Below are 25,762 nucleotides of genomic sequence, written 5' to 3' on the forward strand. Positions count from 1 at the left end.
GCTGCTTTCTGTGAGCCGTCACTTTACCTCAGCTAATTCCAGCCGCTGAATTTGGCATCTCTGCTGTGTTTGTGCTTTTTTGGGGATTACTTAATACAATTATCAAATAAAATGGCTTGCTGTGCTTAAGATCGAGACAGATGTGCTTCTGTGTAGATGTGCACACATGCAGAAGATAAACAAAACACATGTTGTTGGACCATCTTGGCATTGTTTAAAACTTTTGTCTGCCAGATTTACTACGACAATGGCTGGAGAATATGCTTCTCAAGACACCACAAAATCCGACAGCCTATGGATAGCAATTTGTTAAGTCAACAATATTCTTTCACAAACCTAAACTAAACTTGAGAAATTTGTGAATTTATAAAATAAAATACATTACAAAAAAATCTTTAATGTATTTATTGAAATGAAACTGACAGCTTAATGACAAGTTAGAAGGTTACAACTAAAAAACAACTTCCACAAAACAAATGTAAAGTTTATTTCACTATACATTTGCTTTATCTGAATCTCAGTTTATTTAATGTACTGGATCTGTATATAACTTTTGCTCACTCAATCAAAGAATATTTCAATAATTTTCTTGTTCTCCAACATATTAAGCACAAATCTTGTGGCATTTCACAGCAACACTAGTTTATTCATTAACATACATATACTTTATGTGAATCTCACATGATTTACTTGAACATTTTGGATTTGAAGAAAACATTTGCTCACTGTGACACAGAACAGTGCTTTTTAATATGAACCACTAGATGATTTGATTGGGTGAAACTCTTCTCACACTGAGTACAGCGGTACGGCTTTTCTCCAGTATGAAGTCGCTCGTGTTTTCAGGTGGAGACTGAGTGAAACTCTTGTCACAATATGAGCACTTGTAAGGTCTTTCTCCAGTATGAATTCTTTGGTGCCGTTTCAAAACTCAGCTGTAGTAAAGCTCTTCCCACAGTCAAAGCACAAATGATCTCTCACTTCATTATGTGTTTTCTGGTGCAGTTTACAATGTTCCAACCTTGAAAACTCTTTCCACGGAGAGAACACACATAAGGCCTCTCCCCTGAATGAACTTTCAGGTGTTTTAGTTGTGATGAAGAAATACATTTTTTACCAAACCGATGACAGTTAAATGGCTTTTCTCCGGAGTGACAGAGCACATCTTAATTGTGACCAGTAAAACATGTGAAACTCTTCCCACACTGAGTGCATGTATACAGTTTCTCTCCAGTGTGAATTCTTAAATGCGTTTTAAGTTGTCCGTTTTGTGTGAAACTGTTGTCACACTACTTGCATGTATACGGTTTTTCTCCAGTGTGAATTCTCATGTGTTTTAAGGCTTCCTTTCCGTGTGAAACTCTTTCCACACTGAGTGCAAGTATATGGTTTCTCTCCAGTGTGAATTCTCATGTGTGTTTTAAGTTGTCCTTTTTGTGTGAAACTCTTTCCACACTGAGTGCATGTATATGGTTTTACTCCAGTGTGAATTCTCATGTGTGTATTAAGGTCTCCTTTTACTGCGAAACTCTTTCCACACTGAGAGCATACATATGGTTTCTCTCCAGTGTGAATTCTCATGTGACTGTCAAGGTGTCCTTTTACTGTGAAACTCTTCCCACACTGGGTGCATGTATACGGTTTGTCTCCAGCATGGATTCTCATGTGTTTGTCAAGGGCTCCTTTTTCTCTGAAACTCTTTCCACACTGAGTGCATGTATACGGTTTCTCTCCAGTGTGAATTCTCATGTGTGTTTTAAGTTGTCCTGTTTGTGTGAAACATTTTCCACACTGAGTGCATGTATACGGTTTTTCTCCAGTGTGAATTCTCATATGTGTTTTAAGGTCTCCTTTTACTGTGAAACATTTTCCACACTGAGTGCATATATACGGTTTTTCTCCAGTGTGAATTGTCATGTGTGTATTAAGGTACCCCCTTTTTTTGAAACTCTTTCCACACTGAGTGCATGTATAAAGTTTCTCTCCAATGTGAATTTTCATGTGTGTTTTAAGGCTTCCTTTCTGTGTGAAAATCTTTCCACACTGAGTGCATGTATAAAATTTCTCTCCAAAGTGAATTATCATGTGTGTTTTAAGGCTTCCTTTCCGTGTGAAAGTCTTTCCACACTGAGTGCAAGTATACGGTTTCTCTCCAGTGTGAATTCTCATGTGTGCTTTAAGTTGCCCTTTTTGTGTGAAACTCTTTCCACACTGAGTGCAGGTATACGGTTTTTCTCCAGTGTGAATTCTCATGTGTGTATTAAGTTCTCCTTTTACTGTGAAACTCTTTCCGCACTGAGAGCATACATATGGCTTCTCTCCAGTGTGAATTCTCATGTGATTGTCAAGGTGTCCTTTTACTGTGAAACTCCTCCCACACTGAGTGCATGTATATGGTTTCTCTCCAGCATGAATCCTCGTGTGTTTGTCAAGGGCTCCTTTTTCTCTGAAACTCTTTCCACACTGAGTGCAGGTATACGGTTTTTCTCCAGTGTGAATTCTCATGTGTGTTTTAAGTTGTCCTTTTTGTGTGAAACTCTTTCCACACTGAGTGCAGGTATACGGTTTTTCTCCAGTGTGAATTCTCATGTGTGTTTTAAGGCTTCCTTTCTGTGTGAATCTCTCTCCACACTGAGTGCAGGTGTGCAGCTTTTTGCCATTTGTTCCTTGAATTTTGAAGTTATGATTTTCCTCCTCCACTTCATTCAGTTCTTGTCTTTGCTGTTTCACTTCCACCTGGTCTAAAATACACATCAAGTTAGAATCAGTTCAAGTAAACCCTGATTTAATAGCAGAAAGTAGGGCTGGTAAGATTCACAAATTAGCATCAGTGCATTGGCATAAAAGTTAAGGATGGGATGCACTGATTTAAAGCATCAGACACAAGTTGGCATTTGTATTGATGCATCGTTTCCAACATATTTGCATCAGTAAAAACTACTTATTAAATCAAAATCAAATCCTGATATGGACTAGTGTGTGAATATTAAACTGCAAGAAGACTATTTGAATATGAATCTTGCATGTTCTGTGTATGAATCGATGGCAGACGCACAAATAAGTTTAGAAGCACATGGTGCTCGCAGTGTTTTTTGACTATATAATGACTAGGGGCCTCATTTATAAAACTTTGCGTAGATTTCATCCTAAAAGTGTATGTACGCGCAAAAGCTAGATTCTGCGTACGCACAAAAAAATCTGATTTATAAAACCATGCGTACGCCAGATCCTGCGCACAAATCCCTTTGTAAATCCCAGTCAGCGGAAGATTGTGTGTACGTGCATCTCCACCCCGTCTCCTCCCCGACATCACCATATATGGAGCTTACGACGCCTAGTTTTACTATGCATAACCTCATCTGCATATAATTTCCATACACGTTCCCATCCACGTGACATCCACGGTTGACACCGTCAAAGGTACAAGACATTGGAAAATATTAGATATGGACTATAAATGCAATTTGTGCCACACATTATGTTGATAAAGATAATCCAATATCCTCTTTGTTTTAGAATAAATATATCAAAATATCCATAAAACAAAATTGTATAAAATACTTCAGAAAAAGGTTTTAGAATAGAGATGATTCATTCATTTCCACTGGCCAGATAGTATTTATGCAAATTTATGCAGTTTTGCTGATAAGGTGAACATAACTTTTAGGAAGTTTATAGGCTATTATTTATAGGCACTTATTTACTGCAGTGTAAATACAATTGTCTGAAATGGCGCGTCACTGACAAAGTATTTTTAAAAGAAAACATGCAAATCTTACCGTTTTACTCAAATTATATCCTTCAAATGGTAATTATTTGAAGATCCTTCACACGAACACCTCCTGCAGCTGTGGTTGTACAGTAAGATATTATTGGACCTATTCAAACTGGACAACGGACCGTTCGACCACCGAATCCAGCAGTGTCTTCCATAATATCTAAGTTAAGTGTGCATCACTGATCATCATTCTCGAAAACATATTTTGTCATAACATCTGCAGTTTAGTTTAAAGAGGAATTATTGTGCTTCCAGCGCTCCTCGCTGCCATTAAAACAGCGTGTCACTGGAAAAGTGATCGAAAGTAGCACATCTACTATCTCAATTCATATCACTTTTGTCTCCCCTGAGTGGGAGCATCCATTATGATGATATGTTATATACGCACATACCTTTTTATAGCCCATTCATTAAAAAAAAAAAATGGTAAATTCAAAGTATTTGCACCTGGTTAAGAATGCTGATAATGATAATTCAGGTTGATGCAATTTGATTTATTGGGTGATGTAATAGGATAATTTAGAAGTTTTTCATTTTAAATAGTTATTGCTATTTGGGCCAGTTGGTGTCGCCAAAATACATACTCTTCTAAAAGAGTTTGTACGCACGGTCAAGAGCATCCTTACGGTGCGCACTTATTTACGCCAAGTTTATTTTTTATAAATCCCGATATGTGCGTGGAAAAATGCGTACACATATTTCTATGCCCATTTTGTGCGTACGCAACGTTTATACATCAGGCCCCTGAACACAAACTTCATCTCCAGAGATGCTCTGAGTCTCCAGGGCCCTCATTTATCAACGGTGCGTACGGACAGATTTGTGCGTAATGAGTGTGTAAGAACAGTTTCACGCAAAGTGTGGGATTCACCAACTTGTACTTATACGTAGAAATGTGTCTAAATATAAGCATACCTCTGAGCATGCTTACGCAGAGAATCTAGTGGTAGAATAGCGACACTACACATAAAAAGAATTTAAGAGTATCACAGTATGCATTAAGCAATCCACATATGCCCTGTGTTTCCTTTAATTATAAAACACTCAGTTTATAATTTGTCTAGTTTTAAACACAATGCATAATTGGTGTCAAACCCTATAAAAGACAGCTGTGAAAAATGTTTGTCTCAGTGCAATGGCTTATCTAGCGTTATTGGAAGACTTGGCAAACAATGCGCTCCACAGAGAGTGCTCTCTTTGTCATTATTTGTCATCAGGAAAAAATACAATCACGTGATTTTTAAAAGGAAGTGTTGTCACCATATATGGTTCATTGGAGGCGTTTCTGAATGCTAATGACCATGAACATGAACGAGCATGGTACTTACGCACATGTGGGATTTATCAACAATGATTGCTTACTCATGTGCGTAAGAACTGCGTGCACACGTTTGATAAATACAGATTTTCTTGTACTTAGGCACATTCTAAATTTCATTCATAGGGCAAAATATAGAACCTTTTCTACGCACTGTTGATAAATGAGGGCCCTGGGCATTTCACCTTTAAATTTGAGAAAAAACTATTGTCATATCATTTACACACAGAAACTTTGAGATCTTCACCACTACCCATCAAAATAAAAGTTGTTTAACAGAAATATAGCCATATTAATATTGTAGTACTATATACTAATTTTGTATTACTACTGTACCATATTATGTATGTCTTAATGTGATACTACTACTACTACTACTAATAATAATAATAATATCATCAAGATTTTATTTTTGAAGGAATCAGTTTTTTTCATCCATGTTTTAATTTTAACAGTAAACCCTGTAGTGCACCACTTTACTTGCCAAAAAATTAAAGGGGTTTATTTAAATTTAATTGAATTAAAAATAAATTAACGTTTTTTTCCCTTCATTTGATTACCAGAAAAAATGTAAAGGTGCAATATGTAATATTTTTGCAGTAAAATATCCAAAAACCACTAAGCCAGTGTTATATATTTTGTTCACTTGAGAACTTACAACATCCCAAATGTTTCCAACTATTTGTAAATCGTGAGAAAATTGCAATTTTAACCAAGGCTCCGGGACGTGTGAGAAGTCGCCTGTCAATGGCGTCATACCCGCGTTACCCTCAGGTTCCGGTTTATTTTGTAGAAACCATGAAAACACCAAAGAAGCTTTAATATATTACATGTTTTAATAAAGGGAACAACTGTTTTGATACATTTATAAACAGAAAACTAATTGTTTTTATATAGCTCAACGTGTCTAGTCTTTTTTTCTCATTCATACAATAAGTTTTAAAATTAATTGCATGTCATTTATCAACACAATCATCCAGCATTTAATAAGATATTGTAAAATGGATCTATCTTACTGCAGTGTGTAACAGTGTCTCACAGCAGCCACCGAGCGAACGCACAGAGTAACGTTATAACATCATTTTCAACACTCTCAAATGTATCTAATATGATAAACAGAGCTGTGTTACCTCATTCTCATGACCGGAAAAGGAGAAGCAGCGCCGACGACTGTGCCATAATAAAAGTTCTGCCGCTCTGGCCGTTCTGAGCTGTGTGTTGATCAATCACTCCAGTGGCCTCATTCAGCTCCCACAACACTCTGTCCTGCTCTACTTCATATTACAGTAATGTTAATAATAATAGGGGTGCATTGTATCGCATCGAATCAGTAACTGCTTCATATGTATCTTTAATGTATCGTTGGCTAAACGTTACGTTTGCACAGAAAAGGCACTGAAATGTGCACTCAATTTTCCACGCACATATCAGGATTTATAAAAAATAAACTTGGCGTACCATTCAGGAGCTCTAGACCATGCGTATGCACTGTTTTACTGGAATGAGCGTAATAAAGTAAATAGAATGATTTTAAACTCAATTCAAAAATTGCAGTTTTCACATTTAGATTAAATGTCACTCTCCTTAATGGAGTTTAACACAAATTACATGGTCTCCCCAATATTTTGAAAAATGCCATTGTATTTGAAAGACACAGTAAGGCCCCGTCCACACGGAGACGCGTTTCAGTGAAACCGCACAAATTTTTTATCGGATATGCGTTTCGTCCACACGGATCCGGCGTTTTCGAAAGGTGAAACCGGTATTTTTTGAAACCGGGTGCCAGAGTGGAAAAATTTGAAAACGCCGGCTTGGCGTTGTCGTGTGGACGGGGCAATCCGTATATTTTCTGAAACAATGACGTCATCACCCCACGTGTCAACCCTAGTCAGACGCGCTAACACCACAAAACACCACCAACAACAGAAATAGCCGACTCTACATGCTTGTGTTCGTGCTACAGAAGCTACTGAACCAAAATAAAGTGTTATTTCTAAGCTTTGCTAAAGTTTGTATTCAGCGCGCAAGGTTTATGCGCATGCTCCAAGTCTTCTTCGCTGCTTTAAGTGCATTTCTGCGGCAGAATTACAGCGCCACATAATGGTCTGGCATGTATACTACACCGTTTTGAGTCGTTTCAGTGGTTTCGTGTGGACGCAGATATTTTTTGAGACGAGGAAAAAAAAAGATCGGTTTGGGTAAGCTCCGGCTTCGTGTGGACGTAGCCTAAGATATGAATGAATGAATGAATGAATGGCCCTATGTTTTATTTTTAAAATGTTTTGTCAGTGATACACTGAGTCAGACAATTATTTACAATTAAAGAGTGTGGCCTATCCATTTCCATTAAAAATGCATAAACATTCTTAAATATTTTTACCTTAGGGTAAAAATTGCATAATTTTGATATGTTTAAAACAAATAAAAATACTATTTGGCCAGTGGAAAAGAATGAGAGTAACTTTCCATTGAAAACATTCTCTGAACAGTATTAAACAATTTTGATTTATTTATTTTCTAAAACAAGACAAGGACAGTGAATGATTTTTATCATTTATTGTTATAATTTTCTTTTATCTTGTAGTTAAACATGGATGAAAATATGTGTGGAAATAATATGCAGATGACTTAATGCATAGTAAAACTAGGCTTTATAAGCTCCATAAATGGTTATTTCAGGGAGGAGACGGGGTGGAGATTCTTGTACGCACAATCTTCAGCTGACTAGGTTTTATAAAGGGAATTTTGCGCAGGTTCTGAGGTAAGCATGGTATTATAAATCTGAAAACGTTTGTGCATACAGAATCTGGCTTTTATGCACATGCACACTTTTAGGATGACATCTACAAAAGTTTTATTCATGAGGCAAAATTTTGTTCTGTCATCATTCTCTTGTTAATATAGGTGAAATGCGTTTTACAACTGATATATATGTGTATTTGTGTGAATTGTGAGTATTTTTCTGCTTTTATGTATTGCTGCTAACGCATTTTACATTTACCTGTATACAAGGTTATGACATTTAGATGGATTTCTCAGTCATTTATCATCCATATACTGATTATTAATTCACATCTACCAAAGCAGTCAACAATGAAGAATCAAGGATGGACACCAACCTATTTGTTCCTCAGTTTCTTCATGTTTTATTCCGGATGGTTCTGGAACACTCATGTCTTCAATCTCCTCTTTAATAAACTCCATCTTTAACAGTCACACAGATTTCAGCTGCTACACCTGGTTTTTGTCCTTCTCTTGTAGGATGATGTGAATATTCCCAGTATTTAATGGCACATTGTTGTAGGAGGAGCTTCACTGCAGGTGTGAACTGTGATCACTGTGTTTTTGCTCAATCTGCATTAAAGAAGTAAAGGGCCATTATGTTTAACACAGCTTCTGAAAAAGCCAAAGGTTCCCTGTTTTAAATTAATTCAATATGGTGATGATCTACAATATTAGCCAAATATCAGTGACTTACTATCCAACAAGTTACAGTATTAAAGTTACGGTATTTACAAGAAGTGCACAGGATTTTTTCAGTTCAACGTCTCATCCGACAAGCCATTATAAATTTGTCTTTTTAAACTTTTCTCTAAGATTACGACTGGTGTGTCTTAAGTTTTCTTCCTAACATTGTCGTTGTTAAACGTTTTAACAGATGTGTCTTTGTTTTGAGAACTGATGGTTTTGGGAAACTGAGCCAACTGAATCACTTATAATGTGTTAGCAATCAAGAAAAAATAAAATGCACTAACTCTGCTATTAGTTTCTGTGTTTGGGATCTCCTTATTGATTTCATGTTATTTTTCCGTCAGATGGTTTTATCCATGATGAAAGTGGAATGGGTGGTTGGAGAATCGGCTCACCAAAAAAAAAAAAAAAAAAAAAAAAAAAAACACAAAATGAATCTCAGGCATATTCGGATGGGATCACATTTCTCAGAGGACTTCTGAACTAGCCAAGAAGCAGTAATTTTCCAATTCATTTACAAATGGGAAAACAATTAGTAGGTGAACTTGGCTGTGCTGTGTGTTTTTGACTCACAAAGAACCGGTTCATTAGAATGATTTGTTAATGAAGCTGACAACACTGGGCGCACTATGCGCGTGTGCAACCATCATGCAGTTTATTGAACGACATGTTTTTGTGACATTATTTTGCATTATGCTGTCTTTTTTGTCATCACATTGAAGCGCCACTGCTGAAATTGAACTTTCATTTTTACAAATCAAATTACACACCAGTGAATGTTGTCAAAAAATGTAACAGATTTTACCTTCACCTCAAATGAACGACCAACAACAGGCTCTTCGGGGACCACTTCTGCAGTTTATTGACAGTGGACAGAAAATCAACACACACCTTCAGATTCACTTTCTTTCAGCTGAAGGATGTATGAGAAAAGACACGTTAAGTATCGTCATCCCTAATAACTGCAATTCATCAAACACACAGGTCACATATATGGCTATAAACATACATTTTAACATAAAAATGAAAGCTATACACATTTACTACACTAAACGACATTTCCACAGACTCAATCCACCAAAATTATATTTGGAGAAACTCATTAACGGAAAAACCCGCGCTCTAATTTGGTGCGCAGGCGACAACATAAAACAAAGACGTTAATAAAAGCGTTAATAAAACAACAAAAATACAGCGAACTGTTGGTAGAAAAGGGGCATACATAAACTTGTTCCGGTTTTATGGCATTTCCATAATTAATACCAAATCGAAAGTTAAGTTAATTCAGCATATTTCCCTCATTAACGCAGAAACTTACCTGACTAACTCTCTCCACAGATTGTTTTGAATTTGAACCGCAGGCGCGCGACCGGTCCATTACAGATGACGTCACTCACAATGCGAACTCAAAATATTATTTATAAACAAAAATACATATTTTTCCTCTGTCTTACAGAACAAAATAAAGATGATATACGCATAAAGTAAAGGAATATAAACAATTAATTGTTTAGCACATATTTAATTGTTTAATTCATTGTTTCAGAATCAATAATAAAACAAATAAAAGTTTGCTGGAACAGTTACCCAAAAACCTCTCAACACTACAAATCCTTTATATTTGTACACACTTGCAACTTACTGTAGCAATTTTAATGGCATTTTAAAACATCTGCAAATCAAGAAAACAGCCAAATCTATTTTTCAGTATGTTTAAAATTTTACAGCTTTTTTTGTAACTACAGCAAATGAATCTTGTACAATCAGGAAACAAACAACATATAAACATTAGTAATTAAGTAAATCACATGAATATGTCTTTGCAGATTTTGCAAAGTAATTATCAAGTAAGAAAAGATGCAAATAATTATTGACTCTGTAAAATCAAATTTCTGACTCTAAGCAAACAGGAACCAGTATACCAGTGTACAGGAAATACGCAGCAATCATAACTTTGTTTTTGCTGCATTTATTTGATTAATATTGAGTATTAATTGATGTCAAACAAAATTGTATGTGTAATTTTTTCTGACAAATTTCAAAGCAAAGTCATTGAGCTTTCTCTCCGCTCTGTTCAGTTCGTCCTGCAGCTTTCTCACACAGATTTTGAGAGATGACCAGCTAAACAAAACTAAGAAGTAGACTAATGGACAGTGTCAGGAGAAAATGCAAAATTCATATTTATAAAATAAGTGCCTTTATCCTAGCCTATTTCTCTTGCATATGCATATGCATACATAGTTAAGGCCATAAATGAATTTGTCTACACAAATGCAACATTAATAAACATTATAAACACTATTAACATGTAGGCTATGCGTATACTTCCTCTTCCTCCATGACAAATCTTAAAATGAATGTTATTCACAAAAAAAAAACAAGAATGAAAAAATATAAGCATGTATAATAAAAATAAGCCTAAAAATGGTGTCATTCAAACAGAAAAGCTGTTTACTTTTAAGCCAAGCCTAAGCTTATTTATTTGAATCGAAACTGAAACTGCACCGATGTTGGGCTCGTGCATCTCTCATTTGGTCCAAAGTTTCCGTATTTGTGATGGAACATTTGGATGCTAAACTATTAATGTAAAGAAGGCTCGTACTTCAGTCGGGTCCCAATACACATAAATCAGCATCTTCACATGCAGAGGAGGCAGGTTTATCTTCAGATTAACGTTGTGTTTCAAAGAAGACACATGTATTACTTGGATACATATCGATATTGATATACACTGTATGTATGTATGTATGTAAGTATGTAATATGCATATATATATATATACAGTACAGTCCAAAAGTTTGGAACCACTAAGATTATTAATGTTTTTAAAAGAAGTTTCGTCTGCTCACCAAGGCTACATTTATTTAATTAAAAATACAGTAAAAAACAGTAATATTGTGAAATATTATTACAATTTAAAATAACTGTGTACTATTTAAATATATTTGAAAAAGTAATTTATCCCTGTGATGCAAAGCTGAATTTTCAGCATCGTTACTCCAGTCTTCAGTGTCACATGATCCTTCAGAAATCATTCTAATATGCTGATTTGCTGCTCAGTAAACATTTATGATTATTTTCAATGTTGAAAACAGTTGTGTACTTTTTTTTTCAGGATTCGTTGATGAACAGAAAGTTCAAAAGAACAGCATTTATCTGAAATACAAAGCTTCTGTAACATTATACACTACCGTTCAAAAGTTTGGGGTCGGTAAGAATTTTTTTTTTATTTTTTTTTAAAGAAATTAAAGAAATTAATACTTTTATTCAGCAAGGATGCATTAAATCAATCAAAAGTGACAGTAAAGACATTTATAATGTTACAAAAGATTAGATTTCAGATAAACACTGTTCTTTTGAACTTTCAATTCATCAAATAATCCTGAAAAAAAATATTGTACACAAATATTTTGTACAATTGTACACATTAAATGTTTCTTGAGCAGCAGATCAGCATATTAGAATGATTTCTGAAGGATCATGTGACACCGAAGAATGGAGTAATGATGCTGAAAATTCAGCTTTGCATCACAGGAATAAATTACTTTGTGAAATATATTCAAATAGAAAACAGTTATTTTAAATTGTAATAATATTTCACAATATTACTGTTTTTACTGTATTTATACTGTATTTTAATTAAATAAATGTAGCCGTGGTGAGCAGACGAAACTTCTTTTTAAAACATTAAAAATCTTAGTGGTTCCAAACTTTTGGACTGGACTGTATATAGATGCTGTTCAGTTTATTTAAACAATTTATTTTGATTTAACACCATTGTTTTTGGTTCAGATGTGATTGCTTCATGTTAAATTGCCTTGAAATGGTTACTAGAACTCACATGATGTTTTCATTTTGAAATAACATGTTTCTGTAAAGTAACCCAATTAAACAGGACTTTCACTTCCCATCATGCTTTGCACCGGGCTGTATTGGGTGAGTAAATGTTATTTTATGCATTTTTTAGAAAGATGAGAATATGGAGAGAATTCTTACAGCTTAAAGTTCTATTTTGTAAAAGTTTTTGATATGTTAGTGTTTTTTGGAGATTACCGTTGTGGTGAAGTGTTGAGTTTGTGTTTGGGTTGAGGACCTGCTAATAAGAATTGGCTTTGTATAAATAAATAAATAAATAAATCACGAAAGAACTACTATGCTATGTGCTTTGGCTCAAACCAGTGTCATTTCTAAACTGACAACACTGATCATGTGTAAATACTTATGTTTAGTTTGTTGCTATGTAAAGGACAAAACAAAAGCATTTATAATCATAGAATTCATCTGTTTAAAAATAATTCATTACAAACAGATTTCCATTTTTTTTTTTTTTTTTTCCTGCAGCTGGTGTATTTTGTTTGCTTTTAAAGAACAGTCTCTTGTTTACTCAAATTTTTTATTATTATTGCAGTCTTCTGCTGCTGCCATTGTTTTCCTTGGATTTGCTTCTCAGTTCCATGCAATTTTAAGATTTTCTTGGTTCATTCCATGTTTTACAGGCAACCTCTCTCATGCTAATTTAGATTAGCACAGTTGGTTTTAAATTAATCTGGTTTATTTTAATTCAAGGCTCCATAGTCCAGGTTTTATTAATCTGAACTTAATCTGTGTTTTTTAATCCATTTTTTAAACCATGATTAACTATTCTGGATTAAGGCCTATCCTGGCTTAATTTAAACCCTGTCTGGGAAACCGCCCCAATATCAAGAAAACAGAATGTATGTACTTTTACTCATCTAGGAAACAGCTATCCATATCCAATCCCATCACCTTATCCAATCAAAAGCTCTTGTATTGTATCCACGTACAAGTATCTGGGAGTCTCTCTTGACTCACATCTCACTTATTCTGAGCATGTCCAAACCCTAACCAGAAAGTTAAACCAAAAATTATTTGTTTATAGTAAAATTTTATTTTTATTTAGGCAATTTTATTTGTATAGCACATTTCGTACACAATGGTAATTCAAAGTGCTTTACATAAAGAAGAACCATACACATAAAAATAATGAAACACATAAGAAATAGATATAAGAAAAAACAGATAATTTCGCTATCTAGATGGAAGAGTTAGGAAATTTCAGGGAGTTTTTTGTAATAAAGTATACACCGTTCGGACATAGCACAGTGCTCAATCAGCAAATGCATAGGTAAAAATATATGTTTTGTGTCTGGATTTGAATGTGGCTACTGTTGGAGCACACCTGATCTCTTCTGGAAGCTGGTTCCAGCTGCGGCTGGCGAAACAGCTAAAAGCAGACTCTCCTTGCTTTGAGTGAACCCTTGGTATTTCTAAATGTCTTGATCCTGATGATCTGAGTGATCTGTTAGGTTTATATTCTATGAGCATATCTGCAATATATTGAGGTCCTAGGCCATTGAGTGATTTATAAACAAGTAGCAGTACTTTAAAATCAATTCTAAATGCAACTGGAAGCCAGTGCAAGGACCTGAGGACTGGAGTGATGTGTTCATGTTTTCTGGTTCTGCTCAGAATCCTGGCAGCAGCGTTCTGTACGAGCTGCAGCTGTCTTATGATCTTTTTGGGAAGATCAGTGTGGAGCCCATTACAATAATCCACCCTACTGGTGATGAACAACAAGTTTCTCTAAATCTTGACTGGAGACAAAGCATCTAATTCTTGCAATATTTTTGAGATGATAATATGCTGATTTAGTTACTGTCTTTACATGGCTACTGAAACTCAGGTCTGACTCCAAAATCACACCAAGATTCCTGACTTGATTTTTAGTTGTTTGACCCCTAGAGTGTTCACTTCATCTAAACTTCATCTTTGTTTCCAAACGCAATGACTTCAGTTTTGTCTTTCTTTAACTGAAGGAAGTTTAGGCACATACAATTTTTAATTTTATCAATGCATTGGCACAGGGAGTCTATGGGGCTGTAGTCATTAGGTGATAGGGCTAGGTAAATCTGGGTGTCATCTGCATAGCTGTGATATAAAAGACAAACACATCTAATTGTCTTTCGAAAGTTTTATTTCTTGCAAGAAAGGTCAGACAGTCATACAGGCTCAAAAGTAGCTGCAGAGTATAAGACCAAGAACGAAAGCTTCCCCTCACTTTTATATCTCTAACCTCCAAGGCCTAAGCCTCTGTCCTTTTACCATATTTGGAACATCTCTTTGTGACTGTAACTTTCCACACATTGTTAGTACAAACATGTTTTTAACATACATCTTGCATGTTCCCATACCATATCTTGCTCTTTCTATTTCTAACATCTTATCATATTCCATAAGCATTATATTTCACAAGAATACAGGTAAAAATCATATGAAAAATTAAAATTTCCTCAACAGTAGGCTATAGCAAATTATTTTGCAGACTCCCCTGGCACTTTGAGAACCACTGGTCTACAAAGAAGAAAGCCCTGTCTAGGACGTGCCCCAGTATGAGTTGTGTTGAGCCTTTAGATACTCTGGTTGTTTGATAAGAAATGTAGTTGCAATATACGTGTTAAGAATCTGTACAACTGCAGTCTATTATTCTTCTGTGCAAAACTGAGGAAGAACTGATGATGGCACGGTTTGATCTTCAGCTGACAAACCAGCAGAAAGGGGCATTTAATATTTTTAAAACCACTTTTTTTTTTTTTTTTTCATTAAAAAAAAAAAAAAAAAAAATTAAATGTTTTTTCTTTTTTTTATTCTGGGGTTGGAAAAGAATAATCAGCTTGAATATTCAATCTCTACATTTGGGCGGGAATGAAACGCCTCTTTCTGCTGATTGGTCAACCAGACAACGAACCATTTAGTCATCAATTGTTCATCGGTTCCGCTCAACAGAATAAAAGTCCCTCGCTCTACAGCTGTACGAATTCTTAACACGTTTATTCTACATTTCATCACTTTTAAATAAATCTGTTTATTAAACAGGTTTTATGTAACTAAACAAAATTGGGGGAAAAAAACTCCATATTAAATCTAAAAACTCAAATTCAGTGGATTGTTTCACATAATATACACATAACATTTGTTTCCAGTCTCTTTTAATTGTGGTATTTCATTGAGTAATATTCAAAGAATTTCAATAATTTTCTTGTTCTCCAAGATATCAAATATAAATCTTGTGCCATTTCACAGCTCACACTAGTATAAGTAACTACACATTTACTTGGAAGTTTTGAATCTGAAGAAAACATTTGCTCACTGTATCACAGAACAATGTTTCTTAATATGAGCCACTAGATGATTTGATTGGGTGAAACTCTCTCCACACCAAGTAATTATGGCTTCTCTCCAGTATGAAGTCGCTCATGTTTTTTCAGAGTTCCAGACACAGTGAAACTCTTGTCACAATATGAGCACTTGTAAGGTTTTTCTCCAGTATGAATTCTTTGGTGCAGTTTCAGGTGAGATGTTGTAATAAAGCTCTTCCCACAGTCAAAGCACATATAATCTTTCACTTCATCATGTGTTTTCTGGTGCTGTTTACATATACCCAGCCTTGAAAAACTCTTTCCACAAAATGAACACACATAAGGCCTCTCATCTGAATGAACTGTCAGGTGTTGTTTTAGTTGTGTTGAAGAAATAAACCTTTTACCACACCGATCACAATTAAATGGCTTTTCTCCAGAGTGACGGAGCAGATGATCTCTGAGACCAGTGAAATATGCGAAACTCTTTCCACACTGAGTGCATGTATGCGGTTTCTCTCCAGTGTGAATTCTCATGTGTGTTGTAAGTTCTCCTTTTTGTGTGAAACCTTTTCCACACTGAGTGCATGTATGCGGTTTCTCTCCAGTGTGATTTCTTACGTGTGTTGTAAGTTGTCCTTTTTGTCTAAATCTCTTCCCACACTGAGAGCATGTATACGGTTTCTCTCCAGTGTGAATACTTATGTGTGTTGCAAGTTCTCCTTTTCGTGCGAAACTCTTTCCACACTGAGTGCATGAAAATGGTTTCTCTCCAGTGTGAATTCTCATGTGTGTTGTAAGTTGTCCTTTTACTGTGAAACTTTTTCCACACTGAGTGCATGTATGCGGTTTCTCTCCAGTGTGAATTCTCATATGTGTTTTAAGGCTTCCTTTCTGTGTGAATCTCTCTCCACACTGAGTGCATGTATACGGTTTCTCTCCAGTGTGAATTTTCATGTGTTTGTTAAGGACTCCTTTTTCTGTGAAACTCTTTCCACACTGAGTGCAGGTATACGGTTTCTCTCCAGTGTGAATTTTCATGTGTGTGTTAAGGAATCCTTTTATAGTAAAACTCTTTCCACACTGAGGGCATGTATACGGTTTCTCTCCAGAGTGAATTTTCACATGTCTGTCAAGGGCTCCTTTTTCTCTGAAACTCTTTCCACACTGAGTGCATGTATACGGTTTCTCTCCAGTGTGAATTTTTAAGTGTGTTTTAAGGGTTGTTTTTTGTGTGAAACTCTTTCCACACTGAGTGCATGTATACGGTTTCTCTCCAGTGTGCATTCTCATGTGTGTTTTAAGTTGTTCTTTACATTTGAAACTCTTTCCACACTGAGTGCATGTATACGGTTTCTCTCCAGAGTGAATTCTCATGTGTCTGTCAAGGTTTCCTTTTTGTCTGAAACTCTTTCCACACTGAGTGCAGGTATACGGTTTCTCTCCAGTGTGAATTCTCGTGTGTGTTTCAAGTTGTTCTTTACGTTTGAAACTCTTTCCACACTGAGGGCAGATGTGCAGTGTTTTGGTGTTTGTTCTATTTGTTTTAAAGTTCTGATGTTCCTCCTCCACTTCATTCAGTTCTTCTCTTTGCTGTTTCACTTCCACCTGGTCTAAAATACACATCAAGTTAGAATTAGTTCAAGTGAACCCTGATTTAATTGCAGAAAGTAGGGATGGTAAATTTCACTGATTCGCATCAGTGCATCTGCATAATAGTTAACTATGTGATTTAAAAAGTGTGTATAGGATACAAGTTGTTATTTGAATCAGGATGCATCGTTTCTAACATACACTATATTGCCAAAAGTATTGGGACACCCCTCCACATCTTTGAATTCAGGTCTTCCTATTAATTTCATGGCCACAGGTGTATAAAATCAAGCACCTAGACACGCAGACTGCTTCTTCAAACATTTGTGAAAGAACGGGTCACTCTCAGGAGAATTCAAGCGTGGTACCGTGATAGGTTGCTACCTGTGCAGTAAGTCCATTTGTGAAATTTCCTCACTACTAAATATTCCATGGTCAACTGTTAATAATATCATAAAGTGTAAGTAATTGGGAACAACAGCAACTCAGCCACGAAGTGGTAGGCCACATAAAATCACAGAGCGGGGTCAACGCATGCTGAGGTGCACAGTGTGCAGAAGTCGCCAACTTTCTGCAAAGTCAATAGCTACAGACCTCCAAACTTTGTGTGGACTTCAGATTAGCTCAAGAACAGTGCGTAGTAGGGGTGACCTTGAATAGTCGACAATTTGAAGCTTAGATAGGAGGAGCCAGATTCGACTACTTATCTCAGTCAAATCTTTGCAGAGGTGTTATGAGAAGAGATATGGGGATGCGTAATATCACATTTTACATAGACCTACCAGTTTTCTCCTAATAAGTTAATATACAGCCTATTATGATAATGCTATTAATAAAATCTGAATAAAATAAAAAGAATTGTTAATAAATATTTTTAATGTGTGTGAATATATCCAACCATCCCTTGGCGATGGTTTATGTTAACAATTTAATAATTTTAATTTGTTGATCACTCTGGGTTATGTAATTTAACTATTTGTGGCTTGTGTTTTGATGTTCCCCTGCACTTTAGGCATTTTGCACTTGTGACTTGATTAAGACTATTTCATTTATTATTATTATTATTATTATTTATTAGAATGGTATATTCTGTTCTAATTAAATTCTGTAAATTAATTTGATTGTTTTTGTGCATCGATGTTGCACTGTAGAGCGTAAGAGTTTATGTGCGGAAAGAGTCAACCCTAGTGACACCCCTAGTTCATAGAGAGCTTCATAGAATGGGTTCCTATGGCCGAGCAGATGAATCCAAGCCTTAAGGCTAATCCGCATAGAATTGACACATTGTTACATTTTTGAAGAGGTGTGCATCAGGCTACGTCGTAAGCTACACGTGGTACAAACAGCCTACACCGTAGCTATGGCGTACACTCAAAGCAGAAGTATAAATCAGCATTTACGTCACCAAGTGCAATGCAAAGCGTCAGATGCAGTGGTGTAAAGCACGCCGCCACTGGACTCTAGAGCAGACATGTTCTCTGGATTGACCAATCACACTTTTGTCTGGCAATCAGATAGACGAGTCTGGTTTGGTGGTTGCCAGGAGAATGGTTTGGTGGAGTGTGATTATGGTGTGGGGTTGTTTTTCAGGGGTTGGGCTTGAACCCTTAGTTCCATTGAAAGGAACTCTTAATGCTTCAGCATACCAAGACATTTTGGACAATTTCATGCTCCCAACTTTGTGGGAACAGTGTGGGCATGGCCCCTTCCTGTTACAACACGACTGTGCACCAGTCCACAAAGCAAGGTCCATAAAGACAAGGATGAGCGAATTTGGTGTGGAGGAACTTGATTGGCCTGTACAGAGTCCTGACCTCAACCCGATAGAACACCTTTGGGATGAATTAGAGTGGAGACTGCAAGCCAGGCCTTCTTGTCCAATTTGTTACCATTTTCGTAGAAGTGTATTTGTGAGGTCAGGCACTGAGCCTGTTAATCCCATCTTAAACCCTACAGATTAAGAATGGGATGTCAGTAAATTCCATGTGTACGTAAAGGCAGGCATCCCAAAACTTTTGGCAATATAGTGTATTTGCATTGGTAAAAAAAAAAAAAATCAAAAAGTGATATGGACTACTGTCTGTGAATATTTAACCTTAACCGTGCTTGCAGTGATCATGAGCAGAGAGTCATGAGCATTTTACCCTTTGAGAGAAACATTTGTTGTATCATTTACACACACAGAAACTATTATTGTAAACAAATTACTAAAGTTGCTTCTCAATTCAATTAATGACATGTTTTTGATTAAACCATTAAAATGGAGTCCAGAGCAATTAAAACAGATACCGAATTTGATAAAAAAAAAAAAAAAAAGTATTTCATAGAACCCTACATACTGAATTGCCTGGCATCAATTTTTTTTCCATTGCATCAAATCGAAATATGATCGCACTGCATCATTATAGGGGTGAATGATTGATTGCATTGAATCGCTAGCTGCTTCTTATGTATCTTTAAAGTGTCATGAAACCCCAAAACACTTTGAGATGTAAACAGATGTGTATAGGCTGCAAATCATTGAAAACACTCATTGAAAATGTACTCATTAATGTTATTCATAAGTGAAAAATAGTTATTTTTGCATTTTTCGGAGCAATTTGTCTTCCGGTTTGAAAAGCTGAGTCGGAGCAACGTCACAAAATCTGACGTAATCATGTACTTTCGGCCCAAGTATGGGCACGGTCGAACACGCTGACGTAGACCGTTTCGAGCGATTCTCAACATATATTCATGACATAAAGCTAATTTAATCTAATCTCTGCGCTGTAGTATGCATAAGATTATAATTGCGGAATTATGCATGAGGAAGTGTCGCTTCTCTCGCAACACAGGTCAGGTATCAGATGTTTCATGAGGCAAAGTTTTGTTCTGTCATTCACTTGTTAATATAGGTAATATGTGTTTGACAACTGCCATATAAGGCTATGATAATTTAGGTGCATTCTCTATCATTTATCATCAATATACTGCATATTACTTCACATCTTCCAAAGCAGTCAAAATTGAAAAATCAAGAATGAACACCAACCTATTTGTTCCTCAGTTTCTTCATCTTTTATTCTGGATGGTTCTGGATTACTCATGTCTTCAATCTCCTCTTTAATAAACTCCATCTTTAACAGTCACACAGATTTCAGCTGCTACACCTAGAGTTTGTCCTTCTCTTTGTAGGATGATGTGAATATTCCCAGTATTTATTGGTGAATTGTAGTGGGAGGAGCTTCACTGCAGGTGTGAACTGTGATCACTGTGTTTTTGTTCAATCTGCATTTAAAAAGTACAGGGGCCATCATGTTTAACACTGCATCTGAAGAGCAAAAAGTTCCCTATTTTCACATCATTCATTATGTTGATGTCCGAGATCTTTACATTTGCACATTAACCATTTTTTTGTTGTTGTTTTTTGGTGTAAACAGGCTGAAACAAACTACAGCATCATTCACTTCAGTTCTTGTCTTTTCCCTTTCACTTCCATCTAGTCTGAAATAAACACATGCTACTTAATTTAGAATCATGACTTTAATTTTCATCTAACAGTTGGGAGGACAACAAAATTTCTCATCTCAAGAGTAATTTTTGAAGGGGGCACAAATAATACAGCCAAAATTGTATTTGTAAGGACATGTGTAACACAAAGCGAAAGTTGTTTAAATACGAGTTATAGGTTTACCACATGGTCATGTAACAATTATTATCTTGCATCCTCCACATAGTAGCTATTTTATGCTTCGTCTGGGGCAGAGGACGTGTCTTACTTAGATATTCAACAGCAAGCCCACTGATCCCCCACACATCATATTGAGCAAAACCACAACAGTAGATCTACAATATTAGCCAAATATCAGTGACTTACTATCCAACAAGTTACGGTACAAGCTATACCAAACAAGCTAGGTAACGTTATAATAGCTAATGCCCAGTTCAAACTACATAGAGTGAAAAAAGGTAATTAAAACATGTTACCTCAGTTCTCTTTGGAGGAAACGCGAGTGAATCCTAATTTAATAACAGAAAACAAGTGAGATCAGGTATCTATCAAGTATCAGATCTTTGATGAGATAAAGGTTAATTCTGTCATTCTCTTGTTAATACAGTCAAAATGTGGATGACAACTGTTGTACAAGATTATGATCTAAGTGCATAACATCATAAAGGCTATGCCTAATTCATTTGCTTATTTTTCACTGCTCCGACTGGTATCCAACTAATATATATGTATATATGTATATATATGTATATGTATATGTATATGTATATATATATATATATATATATATATATATATATATATATATATATATATACACACACACACACACACACACAACACACATACACACACTAAACTAAACAGTCAGTAATCATTAAACTAATTGAAACAATGCATAAATGTTAAATGTTGTCAAAAAATGTAACAGATTTTACCTCAAATTAAGGACCGACACAGGGTCCTTGGGGAACACATCTGCAGTTTATTGACTGGACAGATAATCAACACACACACCTTCAGATTCACCGTCTTTCAGCTAAAGGATATATGAGGAAAAAACACGTTAAGTATCATCCTCCCTAATAGTAACTGCAATTCATCAAATACACATAGATAAACATACATTTTAACATCAACACAAGTACACATATTTATAAAGACATTTCAGGCTCAATCCACGAAAACTATATGTGGGAAAAATGTATTAACAAGGAAAATCCCGCGCTCTAATTTGGCGCGCAGGCGGCAACATAAAACTAAGACGTGCGTTAACAAAACTACAAAAATACATCGAACTGTTGGCAGAAAAAGTAAACATAAACTTGTTCCGGTTTCACGGCATTAATACCAACTCGAAACTTTACTTAACACAGCATATTATAACTCTAATGCAGAGAGTCAGTGACTGCAAAGACATACCTGACTGACTCTCCAACCACAGGCTGTTGTTCTGACTGAGATGACTGCGACCGGTGTTGCAGTCGATTCTGTTCCCTTTGGAATGTGTGTTCCCCCTGCTGACTGCGCATGCGCCATGAAACACCGCTGGATGGACGGAAAGCGAAGGAGGACAAAAATATTGGCGCTACGTTTAAATGTCTTGCACTGTAGCATAATAAAATGATTCAGTCCAGTTTTATTTCTGTGAATTAAATTAATCTTGGACTTGTTCATAGTTTATGTATTATGCCTGAATTTATAAATTTGAATTGTGCCAACACAAATTAGCTTATGTCCAAACTTTATGCCTCATATTACCATTTAGCATTAATGCAAATTTGATTGTTCCCTTCAGAATCTGTGTTCCCCTTTTCACAAGCATGGGAACCCAAAAGGTTCAAAAAACTATTTTTCCCCTCGAAGGTGGTATTTTTTTTAAGCATTTTTTATTTATTTATTTTATTTTTTTAAATCTTTATTCCTTTTCCAATTTAAAATGCACTACAGATTTTAATGCCATGTTTATTAAGGCTTTGGTTAGTACAGAAGCCTCCATTGCAGGCCTATTTGAACCACAAGGAGTTCACAGGTGATTTTAAATGGCAAATTTTATAAAAGAAAAGAGTTTACCCAAAGTGAAAATTGAGAAAAAAAACCCTCCAAAAACAAAGGCTTCATAACTGAGTCATTTATTGCAAGAAACACATTTGTATTCTTTCTCTGTAGATGGATTGCCCACACATTTTAAATGGAACCACCGCCCGCAGTAGTCACAAGCAATCTGTCAACATAAAAGAACTTCAGAGTCTTCAAATGTTTCAGTCTCTCCTCCAGTGTATTCAACTGTTTCTGCCTCTCCACAAAAGTGGCACAGTTCACTTAGGTCATCTATGGAGGTACAACACTAGTGAAGGTGCACACCAAAAAGCACATCAATGGTATTCATAAGTAGCCATACCAGATTGGTGTAGCAGTGGTAAAGCAATCTCCATTCTGAACCGTGTTATGTCTTGTGGCTCACTGGAGAAGTTTATTGTAGAATTTTGCACAATGTGTTCTGCAAACTGAAGTAATAAGACAAATTAACTTTAAAGTATTGTACCATTTCAATGGACATTTAATATTTTTATATAATGCTATCACACCTTCAAAGCAAACACGCCACATGAAATAGTGTCCCTCTGAAGTGGGTGAGGCAGGCTTTCACAAACCCAGTGTGAAACTGAGACACCTTTTGCCATCATCAGGGCTCTACAAACAAGAGTTTTCTTTCAAGCATACATGTTTCACAATAACACTACATCTGATTGTGTTGCATGAAAAATACCTTGTTGCCTCCAAACACTTTTTCTTCTTGATTGATTGATTTCATTAGTGCCCTTTGAAATTACACATTAATTTTGTTAAGAATGTTATATTGCACCCTTGCATCTTGCATGTGAAAAATATTAAAGAAGGCAATAATGACAACATATAATTGTATCCATATATATTTATTCATTTTTATTTTATACAAGGAACAAAATATAACATAGTATCTGTTTCCCTTGTGACAATAATTTGAGGAACTCAAATTTTAGCATGTGTAGGCTACTTTGGAAACAGTGAATATTGTTAATACATTTTGTATACTGTTGTTGTATATCATAAACATGTCATCTCTGTATTTTTGCTATAATAATAATGCTAAAAAATAAAAATGCAGTAATATGAGGCATCAAGTTTGGACATAAGCTAATTTGTGTTGGCACAATTCAACTGAATAAATTCAGGCATAATAAAGTAAATACAGGCATAATACATAAACTATGAACAAGTCCAAGATTAATTCAATTCACAGAAATAAAACTGGACAGTGAGAATCATTTTATTATGCTACAGTGCAAGACATTTAAACGTAGCGCCAATATTTTTGTCCTCCTTCGCTTTCCGTTCATCCAGCGGTGTTTCATGTCGCATGCGCAGTCAGCAGGGGGAACACACATTCCAAAGGGAACAGAATCGACTGCAACACCGGGCCAATACTAATGACGTCACTCAAGGAACGCTCTGGGCAGTTTCCCAAAAGCATATGGAGCTACTATCAACTTAGGCTTACGATGCTTTTGGGAAACACTACCCTGGTGCGTTCAAGTTTCCTCTGAGTAAGATTTAATGGATTTCACATAAATACAGGGCTTTAACTAAAAGAAAATGAAGAACAAAGAATGTGCACCAGGTGGTTTTAAAACCATGAATCGCACCAGACGGTCATGGTTAACTACAGTTTTACCATAGTAAAACCATGATTAATTTTCGTAAGGGGCGTTTTAATTTATGAAGCTACTGTAAACTTTATCGTTCCATAATATGTAAATACAAAAGCTGGACAATGTCACTACTAAATAGGCTACCTATAATATTGTAGTTCTGCTATGTTTCTCACTGGTACTCTCCCAACTCTTACAGACTGGTGCTTAAAGAAAATCCCAAATGTACCACTCTTATTTTTCGACATCATGGTGGCGTTCACGTGCATTCAGCTCATAAATAGCCTACGAACTTTCCGACATGACTTGAACGCACCATCTTCCTCTTGTTTTATGGCAGGTCGCAATCAACCTGTTCAGGTGCTTCATGTAGCGTACTTCATGTACACATTTTCTCATCTGTCCCCAAACTCTCCTTTAAACTCCATTTTTGTTTCAACTCATGCTCCTTTCTATATATATATATATATATATATATATATATATATATATATATTAAATGGAAATGAAGAATTTATATATATATATATATATATATATATATATATATATATATATATATATATATATATATATATATATATATATTTAAACCAGTATGTCCAATTCTTGATCTTTATAATCACTTCTTCTCTTCTGCATTTCCCTTTAAAAGCCTTGATTAATCAATTTCTGAATATTATAATAATGTCTCCCTTTGTTATCCATGTCCCACTTTTTCTTCCATGATTCTCTTATAAAGGTTTAGTTCACCCAAAAATTAAACTTCTGTCTTTAGTTACTCACCCTCATGTTGTTCTACACCCGTAAGACCTTCGTTCAACTTCGGAACACACATTTTTGGTGAAATCTGAGAGGTTTTTTATCCTCCATTGAAAGCAATGGAATTACCACATTGAAGGTCCAGAAAAGTTCAAACAGTTAGCGTGACTGCAGTGTTTCAACCTTAAAAATATGAAGTGACCTTTTGTGTGCAAAAACACAAAATCTTTATCTTTCTTTGATGAACAAATAGGGAAAGATCTGGCTTTGTGTCAACAGGGCCTTAATCCGTTCCCAAAAATGAAAGAAGGTCTTACGGGTGTTTAACGTCATGAGGGCGAGTACAGAAATTTCATTTTTGAGTAAACTAACCCTTTAATTAATGACTTTATTAAAAAGGGGACACTCATTATTTTCCTTATTTCAAGTGCATTCTTTGCAGGCAAATCTGCTATCTCATTGCCCTCCACACCAATTTGAGCTGGAACCCAACAAAACTGT

At 35.7% G+C, this 25,762-nt stretch overlaps 1 pseudogene; it reads right to left on the bottom strand.

The window, feature by feature from the left end:
• Nucleotides 1-431: 431 nt before the first annotated feature.
• Nucleotides 432-21,259, bottom strand: LOC137004380 (zinc finger protein 585A-like; annotated as a pseudogene).
• Between the last annotated feature and the right edge of the window lie 4,503 nt (nucleotides 21,260-25,762).

Source organism: Chanodichthys erythropterus, chromosome 17 (assembly GCF_024489055.1).
Source record: "Chanodichthys erythropterus isolate Z2021 chromosome 17, ASM2448905v1, whole genome shotgun sequence".
In the NCBI taxonomy this organism is placed as follows: Eukaryota; Metazoa; Chordata; class Actinopteri; order Cypriniformes; family Xenocyprididae; genus Chanodichthys; species Chanodichthys erythropterus.